This window comes from Pinus tabuliformis, chromosome 6 (assembly GCF_031772625.1).
Source record: "Pinus tabuliformis cultivar Carrire ecotype Pingquan chromosome 6, CPIR1, whole genome shotgun sequence".
Lineage (NCBI taxonomy): Eukaryota > Viridiplantae > Streptophyta > Pinopsida > Pinales > Pinaceae > Pinus > Pinus tabuliformis.
In genome coordinates, this window is record NC_142292.1 from 1588316162 (window position 1) to 1588332171 (window position 16010).

Sequence of the window (16010 nt, forward strand, 5' to 3'; positions counted from 1 at the left end):
TGGAGGCTTGATGTCATAGGGTCTGTGCAGGGCAGTGCAGAGGCTAACACAGAGGGTCCAGCAAACTGAGTTTTGTGAAGGAAGTTATGTCGGGATTGCTTGTGGAAGAAGGGTAATTACCTTAAAATAATTTTGCCCAAATTTTCTTATTGTTTAGATTTCTAGTTAGGCATCCATAGATTGTATTCATATTTTCACTGTTGCATAATAATAAAACCCTCACTTGTGCACCGGTTTTCCCTAAGTTGGGTTTTTCCAGGGGCTTTAGTCCAAAAATAATTGTGTCATTTTTATGTGTGCGTGCTACTGTTTTCTCAGTTTCCAGCGCTATTTATTTTCCGCAATTTTTATTTGTGAGAGTTGTTGTGTGTTTATTTCGATGTTGTCGTAGCAATAAACTGAATAATTCATTTATCAATTAGAAGAAATAATACCAATTGCTACAATAGGATTTCAGTTTTAATATTTTCATAATATGTGTTGTGATCGCTTGCATGGTTTTCTAACTAAACTTGTATTGACAACATCCTTGTTTATTATATGTTTTTTGAGTTCATGCAATAATAACTAGGATCTCTTGTTTGCATTGATAAGCTTTGTATCAAGTTTTATGACATCTTCATCTATATTCATGTTTTCAAAGCCATTTGCATTATCCTCACTATGTTTTTTATAGGATTCTTCTATATATTGTTCTTAGTTAACTGTTTCAATACCACGTAAAATGTTTTTCTCTTGTACTATTTCTTTCAGAGGTTCATAATGAAAATGACCTACACTCATTTCTAATTGCATAACATGGAATACCATTGTGTCTTTCTCAAATGCACGAAATCCAACTACAACAACTAACGTATCAGCAGAATGTATGTATATAGTTATATTCATATATATTGTATCCAATCATAAACAAAAAGGCCACCCTTTATCTTCCCTTTTTCATATGGAACTGCTAATTGTATAATATATCCTTGCCAAATTGCTATTCCAGGGAATTGCATAATTACATTTTTATTCATGTATTTTTCTATGCAAATGAATCATTATGAATGATTGAATTGCAAAAATTATATGCAATTATGTGTCATAAACAGGATACATAATATTCATTAACATCATCACAAGAATCGGCTAGTTAAGTACGACTTCTATTGGTTTTATGCCCACGTGATGGGCCAAGAAACTACGACGAATGTTTCAAAATGCATTTTGTATTTATTATTATTATTATTATTATTAGTTGTTGCTTCGTCACAAACTACAACACTTGCTTTGTGGTCGAAGTGTGTTGACTCTCCATTATTTTGCCAAGTTTTTTATTATTACAATTTTTCTATTGGTCAAAGTCCATTGACTATCAATTATTTTGTTGAGTTTTTGCAATTTTAACCATAGTTTTGGGAAAATGTTGAATATTCATATTTTCCTATAAATTCAAGTCATTTTCTAATTTCTGGAAATTTTATTTCTAATTTTTCATTGGTTGAGATAGGTTTGTCTTTACTTACTATTGATAAGTATGTTGAAAATTTAAAAGGTGTTGTGACAATTGTAACCACTAAATCTAGTTATGTTGCTTGTAGGAATATTAGCCAAATGTTTATCATGTAGTTTTTTGGCATACACGTTTTGAATGCATGATCAATTACTATTGGTTTTGATTGCATTTATTTGTAGGTTTCTTCACGAATGCTTTTCTATTTCAAGTTTATTTGATAAATACAATCTCTCAAAAATGTACAGCCCCCATTTAATCACAAACTCTTAAAGCCAAAAGTACTCTTGGTATGTACATCATCGTCACTACAACTTCATCACTTCCCATTTATAATAATTAATGGATTTTAATATAAATTAAACAATATAAGCAAAAAGAAAATATCAATAAGAACAAGAAAGTGTGAAAATAATAATACATTGAATTAATATATCAACAAAATAATTGTATTGGGAGGTGTTCTACAGTTTAATATGGTTGTTATGTTGTAAAACATTATGTAATATAATGTTATGTAATGTGATGTTGACACGGTCAAATTATTTAAAATAAATTTATAATATTCTTAATATAATATTCTATAATTTACTACTATATTAGGATTATTTAATTTAACATGCATAATGATTATTATATTATATAATTTAGGGTTAAAGCATTGTAAGTTTGGTTTAAAGCACGAATGTGGCCATAATAATATATCTCTTAATATATTATTTTATAAAAAAAAATTCCACTGGAAAAATCGTAATCTTTCATTATGATTGAAAAATTACATGTTGTAGATGCCTTTCGGCATATGTTGTAAAAACAGATTCAAAAATGGTGTTCAAAAAAAGATGCAAAGATCCTTCATCACCACGCAGGGTGTACGGATTTCAGGAAATAGTCATGTAAAGAAAAATGAAATTTAATGTACAGGTGGGGAAAAGTCAGACTTTTCGCCCTTTTTTCTTCTCAACCTTTCTCCAAACCCCCTGTGACTCTGTTGGAGTTATAAGTGCTAACGTTGTTTCAGCCACAGGTTGTGGATTGTCTTTATCGGAGTCTGATGTGTCTGATATGTGTTGACATTTATTTCTGCCCATATCCATAGTATCTGATATACTTGCCAGTGTTGTGTCTATTTGTTCCTGTGGGTTTGTATTTTCTGCTGCTGGTTCTTTGTTCATCTGGCTGGTTTCAGTGGGGTTGGTAAATTCCATCTCTTCTTCCTCCTCGTCATCCGGGGGGTGGAGAAAATTTCCATCCCTTAGCTTGCTTTTCCGTTTTCTTCTTTCTGCGATTGTCTTTTTTGTTTGCTGGACATGAGCTTTGTAGATGTCCTGTTTGTCGGCAAATTCGGCATCTGAATGCCGTATTTTCATAATCTAGGACCTGTGTCCAGCTCCTCTGTCTATGCTTTAGCTGAATTTGATCTGGCAGGCCTTTGCTGAGGTCTACTTCCACACATATTCGTGCAAAAGTATATATTCTTTCCTCTATTCGTTGGGTGTCCATTTTGATGTAGCGTCCAATAGTGTTTCCGATTCCAGCTAGTACTTGATTATTCCAGAGATGTATTGGGAGATTGTGTAGCCGCACCCAAACTGGCATCTTGGAGATGACCATTGTATTTGCATCAAAATCTGGGAACCATGGTGTGATGAAGAGTCCAGTGGATCCCCAGAACCAAGGTCCTTCCTGTATTACTATGTCTCTGTCTATTGCTGATAGAAATTTCACTATGAAAAAACCCTTGGAGCAGAGATGTATTTCGCATTGTGTGGTCCAGTTCGTGAAGATCCAATAAAATAGATCAGCTGGTTTGGGCCAAAAACAGTTAAATCTACAGATTATTGCTTGCCTTTCATATATTGTGCAATGCTCATCTATTTCTGGTGTATCTATATTGTATTCTGGGGTATGATCTAGTTGTTCCACAATGTATGGTCTGGCGTCCATACCTGTTTGTTTCGGTGCTGCTCCTTCTGTGTTTTTCCCTTGTAGGGCATTTTTGAAGGAAATGCTGCCTGGTTTTTTCCCTATTGAACCAGTACCACTTCCTTCAGCCCTGTCAGGAATCCTGTTATTGTCAGTTGCTCCCCCTCTTATCCTCAGATTGAGGATGATTGTTGACAGTGATGTAATTTTGTATTCCCACAGGTATTTTGTGTCTTGTAGCACTCTGCCCCCATGTATCAGGTTTTGAGTTCTGATGGGGTATCCCAACTGTTGCATTATAATTTTCTGCACTTGCTCTACTGAATCTGTCTCTTTTACCCAAATTATTTTCGATTTACCTTCCGGGGTTTTTACAAAAACTTGAAAACTGTAAGCTCTTACCAGGGTTTCAGATCTTGTTTTCTGCAGATCTAACCATGTTTACGATTCTGCCCCGTCCCCACTAACCAATATAGACCACAGAACAAATCTCACGTTTACTGGTCCACACGACTTCGGGCAAATAGAGCAGCTATAGCGGTATAACTCGGATCTAACGGAATCAGTTTGGGGGTGATGAGTGGGTGAAATGTAAAGCTACGCACTTCGAAACAGCTTTTCCAGTGAGTGGGTTTCCAGATCTGACCAGAAAAGGGGTAGATCTGCTCTACAGAGGTCTAGATCGAAGAGCCCAGGACTCAATCTGTGCACAATGCTGCAGATCGATGAATATGATGCCCAATCTGGGCTCAATGGCGGTTGTTCGGACATATGGAAATCAGGATCTGCGTAATAGTTCAAATCGGAGTTCTGACATGCAAAGAGCTTAATTATTTCTTCATACCTTTGGCTGTATCGGCGATCTACCGTCCTGAGAGCTCCATTGTTGCTCGAGACAGCACCCTCGCAAAGTATGATCTCAGATGCAGTTGCTGCCACAGAGCAGACTGTCAAAGGCTCGATCCGTCTGCATTTCGGAAGCATAGCCAACCCTGTTGGGCCTATCGGGGGTTTATCAACTGTATTCGCCACAGTATGCAACAGATCCGGCCGGATTCGCACCTCCGCTCTTCTTTTAAACCCTGACTGCAGCAAATAACGTGATACCCTTACTCTCGGCCGTGCAAAGATGATCAATACACGTCGAGCGGATTCAGGCTTCTTGCTTGTGGAATCTCCGGAGGTTTGACAGGTGCGGGTAGATCTGAGAGCCATTGCCTTCGCAGGTTTTGAACTCAGGTCGCCGCCTATAGTGTTTGCATCCGTATTATTTTATAATTTGTACAGTAATATAATTTAATATACATAATATAATTTAATATATATATAACATTTTTTACTATGATTGTAATGTTTAATATTTTGCCTTGATCAAAATAAAAAAAATTAATTAATTAATCAAAAATATAAAATTAATAATTATCTTTATAATTATAATTAATACTTAAACCAACACGTGGGTTTACCAAGTGGAGGATCAAATCTTTTGAGACACAAACCTCTTACAAAATGAAAAAAAAAAATGATTCCTCTTGACACTTAGTAAATTCAAAATTAAAATAAATCTAAACTAATATATAATATAATTTATTATAATATCATAATAAAAATATAAAAATAAATAATATTTAATTAAAAAATTATGAACGTAATACAAAATAAAATTAAGTATATGATACTTATGACAAAAATTATATTATATATAAAGTAGTTAAATTTTCCTTAATAATGAAGAGTCAAACGCTTTAAATATTAATTTCAAAAAAAAGTAATTATTGATATTTACAAAATGAAAGTAAAGTTAAATTAATATTTTATTAATATACTAGCCGTTGGTCAAGTTAGTTGTTGGGTGCTCTGCTCAGATTATTTAACTTGCTTTGCTGGATCTGTTTCTTCAACTTGTCCTGACGATGAACCACACTAGTTGGTTCGAAACGCGTCGACAAATGATATTCCTTGTGATTTTCGCCGAAAAAATCTCTCTAACTTGATATGGATCACAGAAGCCTGAACTCTATTATTTTATTAATATTATAGTTAATTTTTATTTATAAATATTATAAATGTAATATTATCTAAGTTATAATTACATCTCATTAATAAAATTACAATTTGTGAAAATTATATTTATTTCTATATAGTTTGTATATGATTTGCTAGACTCGCTTATGGTATAAGAAATTGTGACTTGTGACATATAAGTTGTTCATCAAAATCACTAGTAATTGTATTTACCTTAAGTCATATCAACCTTTAACATGGTTGGAGTTTTTAAAGTGTCTTATTTTTCTAATAATGTCCTTGTGGTTTGGAAAACTAACTTGTTTAAGTCGTTCGTCAAAATCATCAGTGACTACACCCAATCTAGGCCACACCAACCCTTAACATGGTTGGATTTTTTGAGTGTCATTTTTTTATAGTGTGTATGTAACTTGTATGTCTAGCTTGTGGTGTAAGAAACTATGACCTGGGGCATCTAAGTTGTTTGTGAAAACCATTGGTGATTGGACTCGGCCTAGGCCACACTAACCCTTAACATGGTTGGATTTTTTTCCAGTGTCTCCTCTAAAATATAACAAGTTTTGAATCTTGGCCACCTTACAAAATGAATCCTTGAAATCTAATTGCACTAAGGAGACTTGGCCTTTTAAAAAAGGACATGGTGGTGGGCTTTGATCTACCTCTGTGTGCACAGGGCACAAGATCATTAATAAAATTTCTCTCGATGCAACCATACATTCAATTATTACCTCAAGGTGTCCCATGGCTTCTTCTTCTTTTAACACCATGGTAAATCGATAACTCATTGGAGTACTCTAAGTGAGGCCTGAGATAAAACCTAGTGGTTGCCACTATAACACCAAGAGTATATCCAACAACCCGTAAGCCAAATATATTTAGGAAGATTCGAGACTCCACGAGGGTGGGGGAGCCTACTCCTTGAGCGTTGTCACAACAAGCCAAATATTTTGTAGTATTTGAAACTGGGTAGAGGGGATAATATCGCATTGTGCCAACCACTGGGTCGTCCCACAAAGAGACCAAGGTGTCCGTGACTTTAAGGGTAAGTAATCTTCACAAAAAGAAAACTCTACTCAATGATAAAATGCAAACATTATATGATGCTGTATGGTTTAATGGTGAGTGTTTTTATATGATGATAAACTCTTGGTGTTATAGTGACGAAGTTTGATTCTAGGTCTCACCCAAAATTAGTCTAAGAATGGATATACTTTTGGTGTGCTATTGGATATATTCTAGACCTCACCTAGATTAATCTAAAATAGATATACACTTAGTGTTATAGTGGTAGCCACAAAATTTTTAATTGGAAGCCTTACCCAAATTAATCTAAAAATTTACCAATTTACCATTAATATTAAAAAAATCAAAAAAATTCTATATTTTATGATTTTTATTTAATTCTTTAAATACTTGAATTAAGGCATTGAGATTACTACCTATGTAATACGCTGAACGGGAATTCATGAGCGGTAGAATTAGAACCTGCGCGCGCAAAACCCACCCACATGATTACTAGTAATGCTGGACAACCGCTTCAACACGTCCAACTGAATGTTGAAAAATGGAGAGGATAACACAAAGTTCAATGAAATAAGATTATAAACGAAAGAAAGATAGCTTGGCGCCTGTAGCTCAGTGGATAGAGCGTCTGTTTCCTAAGCAGAAAGTCGTAGGTTCGACCCCTACCTGGCGCGTGTTCGGCCTCGTTTAAGCTTACGCAGTTTTTTGGTGGGGATTTATAAAAAGGAGAAGAGGGGAAGTAATGTGGATAGTGTTGTTATCAATTAAATGTATTGTTGATTTTTATTTTATATATATATAATGTTGTTTGTTGGTGGGGATTTATAAAAAGGAGAAGAGAGGAAGTAATGTGGATATATAGTGTTGTTATCAATTAAATGTATTGTTGATTTTTATTTTATATATATAACGATCTTTGTTGCTGGGGATTTACAGAAAGAAAGAAAGAAAGAAAAAAAAAAAAAAAAGAGAAAAGTAGTATGGATATGGATAATTTTTAATACATAAATATAGTATATTGTTGTTATCAATTAAATATATTGTTGATTTTTATCTTATATATATAACGTTCTTTTTGTTGGTGGGGATTTATAAAAAGGAGAAAAGGGGAAGTATGTAGTGTTGTTATCAATTAAATGTATTATTGATTTTTTTTTATATATATAACGTTCTTTGTTGGTGGGGATTTATAAAAAGAATAAGAAAGAAGTTGGTGGGGGATTTAGAAAAAAAAAAAAAAAAAGAGGAAAGTAGTATGGATATGGATAATTTTTAATACATAGATACAGTATATTGTTGTTATCAATTAAATATATTGTTGATTTTTATTTTATATATAATGTTCTTTGTTGGTGGGGATTTATAAAAAGAAAAAAAAGAAGTTGGTGGGGGATTTATAGAAAAAAAAATATATGGATATGGATAATTTTTAATACATAAATATAGTATATTGTTGTTATTGATTTCTATTATATATCTATCTCTCTCTCTATATATATATATAACACATTCTTTGTTGGGGATTTAAAAAAAGAAAAAAGAAAGTTGGTGGGGGATTTATAGAAAGAAAAAAAAAGAAGTTTGTGGGGGATTTATAGAAAGGAAAAAGAAGAAAAAAGTAGTATGGATATGGCTAATTTTTAATACATAAATATAGTATATTATTGTTATCAATTTTATATATAGATTATATTTGAAATTGGTTTTTTAATGTTATTTTGTTATATATTATTGTTATCAATTTTATATATAGATTATATTTGAAATTGGTTTTTTAATGTTATTTTGTTATTGTGGATTTTAAAAGAAAAGGTAAGTAATATGGATATGAATCATTTTTATATATAAATATAGTGTATTGTTATTTTCAATTAATTATATATATATAAAGTATTATGATATTTGAAATTTGTTTTTAATCTTCTTTTTTTTTTGTTGGTGGGGATTTATATAATAAAGAAAAGAAGGAAGTTGGTGGGGATTTATAATAAAAAAAGAGGGAAGTAATGTGGATATGAATAATTTTTAATACATAAATATAGTGCATCCTTGTTATCAATTTTATATATCATTGATATATATATATATATATATATATATATATATATATATATATATAAGAAAGTAAAAAATTGCCAAAGTAAAAAAGTGCCTAGAGTATGCCCTAAAATTAGCTCATCTTTTTTGGACGTAAGGAAAAAAGTTAATGGCCAAGACGCATCTGGTAGGAATGAAAACCTTCCACCTTATGGATCAGCAACATGGAATTATAGGTGGCCTGGTTTTCCTTGAATAATAGTGATGAGTCAACCTACATTAGTGGATATCAGCCATTAATGATTATCCCCGCTCTTGATTTGACAACTAAGTTATGATAGGTTTTCTCAATATTAAAAAAAAAATAGTACCAAATATAATAAAAATACAAAAAATTACACTTTCAAGGTCTTTAGAGGCCCTGCCACACCTTAAGAAGCTTATTTATCATCTTATAATTCTCCTTACAACAGTGTAACTAATTCTACTTATATAAACTCGTATGAAGGAGCCACTCCAAAACTTCGTGAGTGTAACTAATTCTACTTGTATAAACTCTTATGAAGGAGCCACTCCAAAACTTTGTTTTGAACTGCATTTTTAGCAAGAATTAAACATCAATAACAATTACCTTTAGGTCATCTGTTGCCCGATTCAGATCCTAGATAGTTAGGAAGATCGAATTTGTTGAGGATATTTGAATTGAATGGCCTTGACCCTGGTTTTCGTTCACAATGGTAGAGAATTGGGCTTCAGCCTATTAATGACCACTATTCGTATGCAGCATGTTAGAGAGCCATAAGTAGCTTGTTGGATAGCTCAATTATCACTCAGATGAGTGCATACATATCCATCATTGACGATATCTTGATTACTTTTGTGTCTAATTTTTTGTTTAGAAGTGAAGCCAATCCTTGAAATTATATGAGTTGAATTCCCCTTGAACCAACCCGAATTATCAGTGTCCCTTTCCAACTGTCAATTCTGAATTCAAACCAACCCAAGTAACACTGAAATATGAAACCAACTAGAGTGCACACGCTGATTACTTTGTGAGCATCACTGAAACTCGTAGAGGCACTTGGGAGGGCACACTCACGGAGCCAATCTAAGGGAGTGAAGGTGCTTGAGAAATCCAAGAGCTCAGATATCACATGTGAACCAACAACATATTTCAAATTCGCACCTAGGCCAATGACACAACTAAGAGCTCAGGGAAGTCAGGCAGAGGCTTGTCCAACTCCAAGAAATCCACAATACCAAACTAGAATCTAGGGACTCAGAGAGACCAGAGAACCACCAGACTAGCTTCTGTTGTAGTGCATTATCTAATAGGCAGCGGGTTGGATTACATATGATAGAGTAGTGCCTCTCAATTTGGTCAGACAGACTCACTCCAAGAATTCTCTCATGCCTAGGTTGTCCTGCAACGTCACTGGGCCCATCATCCACCATCATTGTAGATAGACGAGACCAAATTCGTCATGGGTGGTCGAACTAGTTTGCAGGATGAAGTATAATTCCTCTGAGCTTCAATTGAATTTGCTCATAGCTAAGTGGGGAGAGGTACGAGAATAATGCATGAACAACTGGGTGGATTAATTGCCATATGGTTTCATAATTCTTTGAAGGGGAGGACGCGTACCTTCCCTTAAAAGAATTTTGATCTAAACTTAATAAATTATTATGAAGCTCATTAAGAAAATAATCAAGGAATTGGGGCCTCTAGGATTGACTCATTTGCCACTAAAGTTCCCAAAATAAACGAGTTGCTTGATTTTCCATAGAGTCTACTATGGAGTTATTCTCCCTGAAAATGTGGAATACTCAAAACCTATCGAGGGAGGAGAACTAGAGTTTAATCTTGGATAAAATTGATGCAAGCGCAAGTCTGAAGGCAGTGTATTCAGAATAATATGTTGGATTATATTATGAGAGTCCCTTATTATTGTTAGAGAATTGATTCCCCTTTCCAAGGCTAAGTCAAACCCCTTAAGGATCCCATAGTATTCTGCGTGATTTTTGTGGCCATTCCTAGACCTCATGAGAATTTCAATTCCATTTTTCCTCTAAGTCTAAAGATTACCCCCTCCCCCCGGACCTGCCACCTCAAGATTTATTTTTGAGACTCCATCAAAACTAAGAATATGGTCATCACGTGAACTAATACATTGTCTAAATTCCTCATAAAGAAAGCAAAGGTGCCAATTTTTATGAGTTCATTTTGTGTTTGGAGGGGGGCGGGCAGTGGTGAACTGAAGAATTGTTAATACCATTATTCATTTTGCTTATCCAGTTGTTGGGTCTGAGGTTGCTTGATCTTTTTTGTTTGAAGATGTTTTGTCAGCAAATATAGCGGCTATGTTAGGAAGGGTAATTTTACCTTAGAAGACTGCTCTATTTATTGCAATCCAAATTTTACAACAAATTTATTTTGGGATAACCATCCAAATGCCTTTGAAGATCACTTTGATTTTATAAGGGACAGAGTAATTTATGTTCCATTCACCAAATATTTGAGTGGTCGAGCTTGGCATAATAACTCATCCTCTTATTTCTTAAAGGGATAATCACCAAACCCACTTAGAAAAATCACAAAATAAAAATAGATGACTATTAGTTTCTTCATGATTTTTGCATTGAGGGAGAATATATGGCCCTAGGATTCCTCTTCTTTTCAAATTTTCAAATGTGAGGATTTTCATGTGTATAAGAGTCCAATAGAAGATATTAATCTTGGGGAGACGATCAAGATTACAAATATTAGTCCAAAGTTTCAATATAGGGGGTTGTTAGAAGGGAAGAGAAGGGCCTCATAACCTTGTTTAACTGAATAGAAGGATTTTGTAGAAATTAATGTGTAGATTCAAAACTGCTCATGAAATTTACTAAATCACAAGACTTGAAACTATTCTACTGATCTGCAGAAGTTAATTCACCATCTAGAACACAAATCATAGACATGCAAAAGGAAACATCACACATGCATAGATATTTATCTAGGGGAAAGAAACTGCTCAAAACCCCTTACTATCTATATTGCATTAATCAGAGAATAGATATGAAATACATATGCTTTCTCAAGCTTGAGCACACCCTACAAGTGTATAGTCTATCCCTCTGCCTGACTAACTAAACCTGGCCAACACTAGCCAATTTCAAGCCTTTCCAAGCTCTTATTTCCTTGCATTTTTCCCTTGGGAAATTGCCCCTATTTTTTAGGAATTTCACACTTTGAAATTGCACAATAGCCTTAGGTCAATCTCTAACTACACGCACCACCTGTACACATTGGAATATGCTACAATTAATAGTACATTGCCTTGGAATCTCCATCTCAACTGGGTAACTCGAATTCTTTGTATGCAACAATTATTTTCATTTGATTGATCAGTTAACTGGTTGATCATTGAGTGTGGTTGAAGTTCCACTTCCACAACTTGACCTCCACTAGTTCTTTTGACTGTTAGAACTAGTTAAACTGACAATAACTCAAATTCGATGAAATAGATTGCTACAAATTAGCAATCAATCATGCAGAACTGAACTCAAGCTTTCCCAACTCGAAATTACTGAGTTCACTGAGTGAAAAGTGCCATGTCACCTCAGTTAACTACCTCCAAGTATTCTACTGAAATAGGAATTCGAATTTTACTCTAGTTTGACCAAAGCAAAATCAAAACTAGATTTTATTATTGCATTTTCAACACTCCCTCTCAGTAAGAAAGGGATTCTCAACCACCCTTATCCTGCACTTGTGGAACTCAAACTTCCCTCTTAATAAGGCCTTTGTCAAAATATTTGCATCTTGTTCCTCTGTTGGAATGTACTGCAATAGCATAATCCGCCTCTGCACACAATCTCGTAAATTGTGATATCAGATATCAATATGCTTGGATCGATCGTGTAAAACAAGATTCTCATAAAGTGATACAACTTTGATTATCATAGTAAATTACAGTAGGATCCATCATCTCACTAAAAAAGCCAACAAGTATCTTTCTCATCCACATCGTGTCACATGTTGCTTGACTTGCAACCATGTATTTTGCTTCTGCTAAGATGAGTGCCACTGATCTCTACTTCCTACTATACCAATAAATTGTTGTGGATCTAGCACTGAAATTCCATATGATGTACTCTTCCAGTTTGATGGACTTCCCATACAATCTACATCGGTGAAACCACATAAATTCACTCCCTTTGTCTGTTTGTACCAAAGTCCAAATTGGGTAGTGACTCTGAGGTACTATAGAACATGTTTAGTTTCCCTCCAAAACAATTTGGTTGGCCTAACCACAGCTTGACTAAGTTGATTGATTGCATAACACATTTATGGTCGTGTGTTCACAAGATATATGAGTGAACCCACCAATTGTCGGTAAATAGTTGCATCCACTTCCTCACTTGAAGTGGCATCCTCTTTCCTCCTCTTTCCTCTAGTTGGTCACCAGAGGAGTCTCTATGGGTTTGCACACGTCCATGCAAAACCTATGAAGTATTTCGTTGGCATACTTTCCCTGAGAGACAAACAGTTCCCCATCACCTTGCCATACTTCCAATCTAAGTAGTGCATGAGGCCCATGTCCTTCATCTTGAACTCTCTTGCAAGGTCCTCCTTGCAAGATCTAATCAGTTGCTCATCACCAGTAAGGATCAAGTCATCAACATATAAAACAATAATCAACAATTTACCTTCTACCAAAATATGATAGAGGTTTGCATCTGCTTCACTTTTGGTGAAGCCCAAACCAGTGAGATAGTTATCGATCCTGGTGTACCAAGCACGGGGTGCTTGTTTGAGACCATACAATGCTCGCTTGAGTTTGCACACATGAGACTCTCAATTATAAGTCTCAAAGCCTTCTAATTTGTCGATATACACCTCCTCCTCAATAACTCTCCATTTAGGAAAGTTGTTTCACATTCATCTGGTAGATCTTCCAACCCATCTGTGCAAAAAAAACAAGGATTGATCTCATGGATGAGTACCTTGCTACGAGAGCAAAGGTCTCCTCATAGTCAATCCCCTCCACCTAAGAGTACCCCTTGGCCACAAATTTGGCCTTGTTTTTTTCTATGCTTTCATCTGTTGTCTTCTTCACCTTGAAGATCCATCTCGAACCCACCATTGATTTGTCTATTGGTCTTTGGACCACTTCCCAAACATTGTTCTTCACAATGGATTAATACTCCTCCACCATTGCATCAACCAATATTGGTTTCTCTACTCCTTCCTTGAAAGAGGATGGCTTAGTCTCTACTAGCTCATTAGTTAGAGCCATGTATCTAGTGTAATGATTTGGTGACCTTCTCTATCTATGTTGATTTGAAGGAGCACCCACATTCTCCCTCGCATCCTGCACAAGTCTCTCAGCTTCTCTGGTTCTCTTCCTGCCTTTTGTGGATGATTATGTTTGAGTAGTTGTCTCCACTCTATGCTCCTCAACTTGTGGCTTCTCCAAAACATCTTGAGGCTCCTCCTTTGGAGCTAAATTGCGTAGTGCCTCTAAGGTACCATAGAACATTTTTAGTTTCCCTCCAAAACAATTTGGTTGGCCTAACCACGGCTTGACTAAGTTGATTGACTACATAACACATTTATGGTCGTGTGTTCACAAGATATATGAGTGAACCCATCAATTGTTGGTAAACAGTCGCATCCACTTCCTCACTAGAAGTGGCATCCTCTTTCCTCCTCTTTCCTCCAGTTGGTCACTAGAGGAGTCTCTATGGGTTTGCACATGTCCATGTGAAACCTATGAAGTATTTCGTTGATATACTTTCCCTGAGAGACAAACAGTTCCCCATCACCTTGCCATACTTCTAATCCAAGGAAGTAGTGCATGAGGCCCATGTCCTTCATCTTGAACTCTCTTGCAAGGTCCTCCTTGAAAGATCTGATCAGTTGCTCATCATGAGTAAGGATCAAGTCATCAACATATAAAACAAAAATCAACAATTTACCTTCTACTAAAATATGATAGAGGTTTGCATCTGCTTCACTTTTGGTGAAGCCCAAACCAGTGAGATATTTATTGATCTTGGTGTACCAAGCACGGATTGATTGCTTGAGACCATAAAATGCTCGCTTGAGTCTGCACACATGAGACTCTCGATTATAAGTCTTGAAGCCTTCTAATTTCGCGATATACACCTCCTCCTCAATAACTCTCCATTGAGGAAAGTTGTTTTCACATTAATCTGGTGGATCTTCCAACCCATATATGAAAAAAAAAACAAGGATTGATCTCATAGATGAGTACCTTGCTATAGGAGAAAAGGTCTCCTCATAGTCAAACCCCTCCACCTAAGAGTACCCCTTGGCTGCAAATTTGGCCTTTTATTTTTCTATGCTTTCGTCTGTTGTCTGCTTCACCTTGAAGATCCATCTCGAACCCACCATTGATTTGTCTATTGGTCTTTGGACCACTTCCCAAACATTTTTCTTCACAATGGATTAATACTCCTCCACCATTGCATCAACCCATACTGGTTTCTCTACTGCTTCCTTGAAAGAGGATGGCTTAGTCTCTATTAGCTCATTAGTTAGAGCCATGTAGCTAGTGTACCGATTTGGTGACCTTCTCTGTCTATGCTGATTTGAAGGAGCACCCACATTCTCCCTCGCATCCTGCACAAGTCTCTCAGCTTCTCTGGTTCTCTTCCTACCTTTTATGGATCAATCATTTAGGGCCTCAAAATAGCTCCGAAAGTTTAGGACCCAAACTGCCAAAAATAGTAAATTGTGCTACAATTAAGGAAACCGAAAGAGACAGTTGTGGGGGTCCAAGTGGGATAGGCGGGTGGCCGCCAACATCCACCTAGATCATTCATCCCCCCTTAGGAAGCAATAGTCCCCATTGCATTGAGCGCCTCCATGAGATGGGGAAACTTCTGCTAAACTTGGTCCCTGGTGAGTTGTTCAGCAATCTTTGATGTGTCTAGTAATGATGGGAAGCATGGTCGAGGGCGGTCCACATTGAACACTCGGTGCAAGCCAAGGAATGGGGGAATTTTGTGCGCCAAAGTATTATTTCCCATAGCCTTGGTAATGGTGTACGCACCATATCGGAGTGGTATGAGCTTCCTATGGGCTCTGGTAAGGCATCCTTTCTCCAAATGCAACCAAAATTTGTCGTCCACTTGAAACTTGTGTGGTACCTGATGCTCATCACTTCGCTGCATGTACTTGGCATTTTCCATACTAGAGCGGCGATATATCAGCTCGTTGGGTAGAGGTGCTCTGGGAGTCAGATTGAATGAATGTTTGACCTGACAGTGCAACGGTACCCCTGTGGGTGAGGAGAAGATGTCCCTGTATTCTTTCATGACCGTATCCCCCTACTTCTGCTACGTGGAGGAACCCTTCCTGGGGGCCATGGATGTGGCTACGATCTTCCCCTTACTTTGAGAGCAAACCAAAAAGAAAATAAATTTCCTAGTCTAGGAGATGATCTTACTGCATTTCTTAGCAGAGATCAAAGAGGTGGCGGTAGGTGGG

General features: G+C 35.9%; 1 non-coding gene and 1 pseudogene across 1 annotated transcript; both read left to right on the plus strand.

The window, feature by feature from the left end:
• Window positions 1-6530: 6530 nt before the first annotated feature.
• LOC149264887 (uncharacterized) overlaps window positions 6531-16010 on the plus strand; it is a 158733-nt pseudogene continuing 149253 nt past the window's right edge.
• Window positions 7071-7143, plus strand: TRNAR-CCU (transfer RNA arginine (anticodon CCU)). Its single transcript has one exon. It is a non-coding gene; the product is annotated as a tRNA-Arg (tRNA).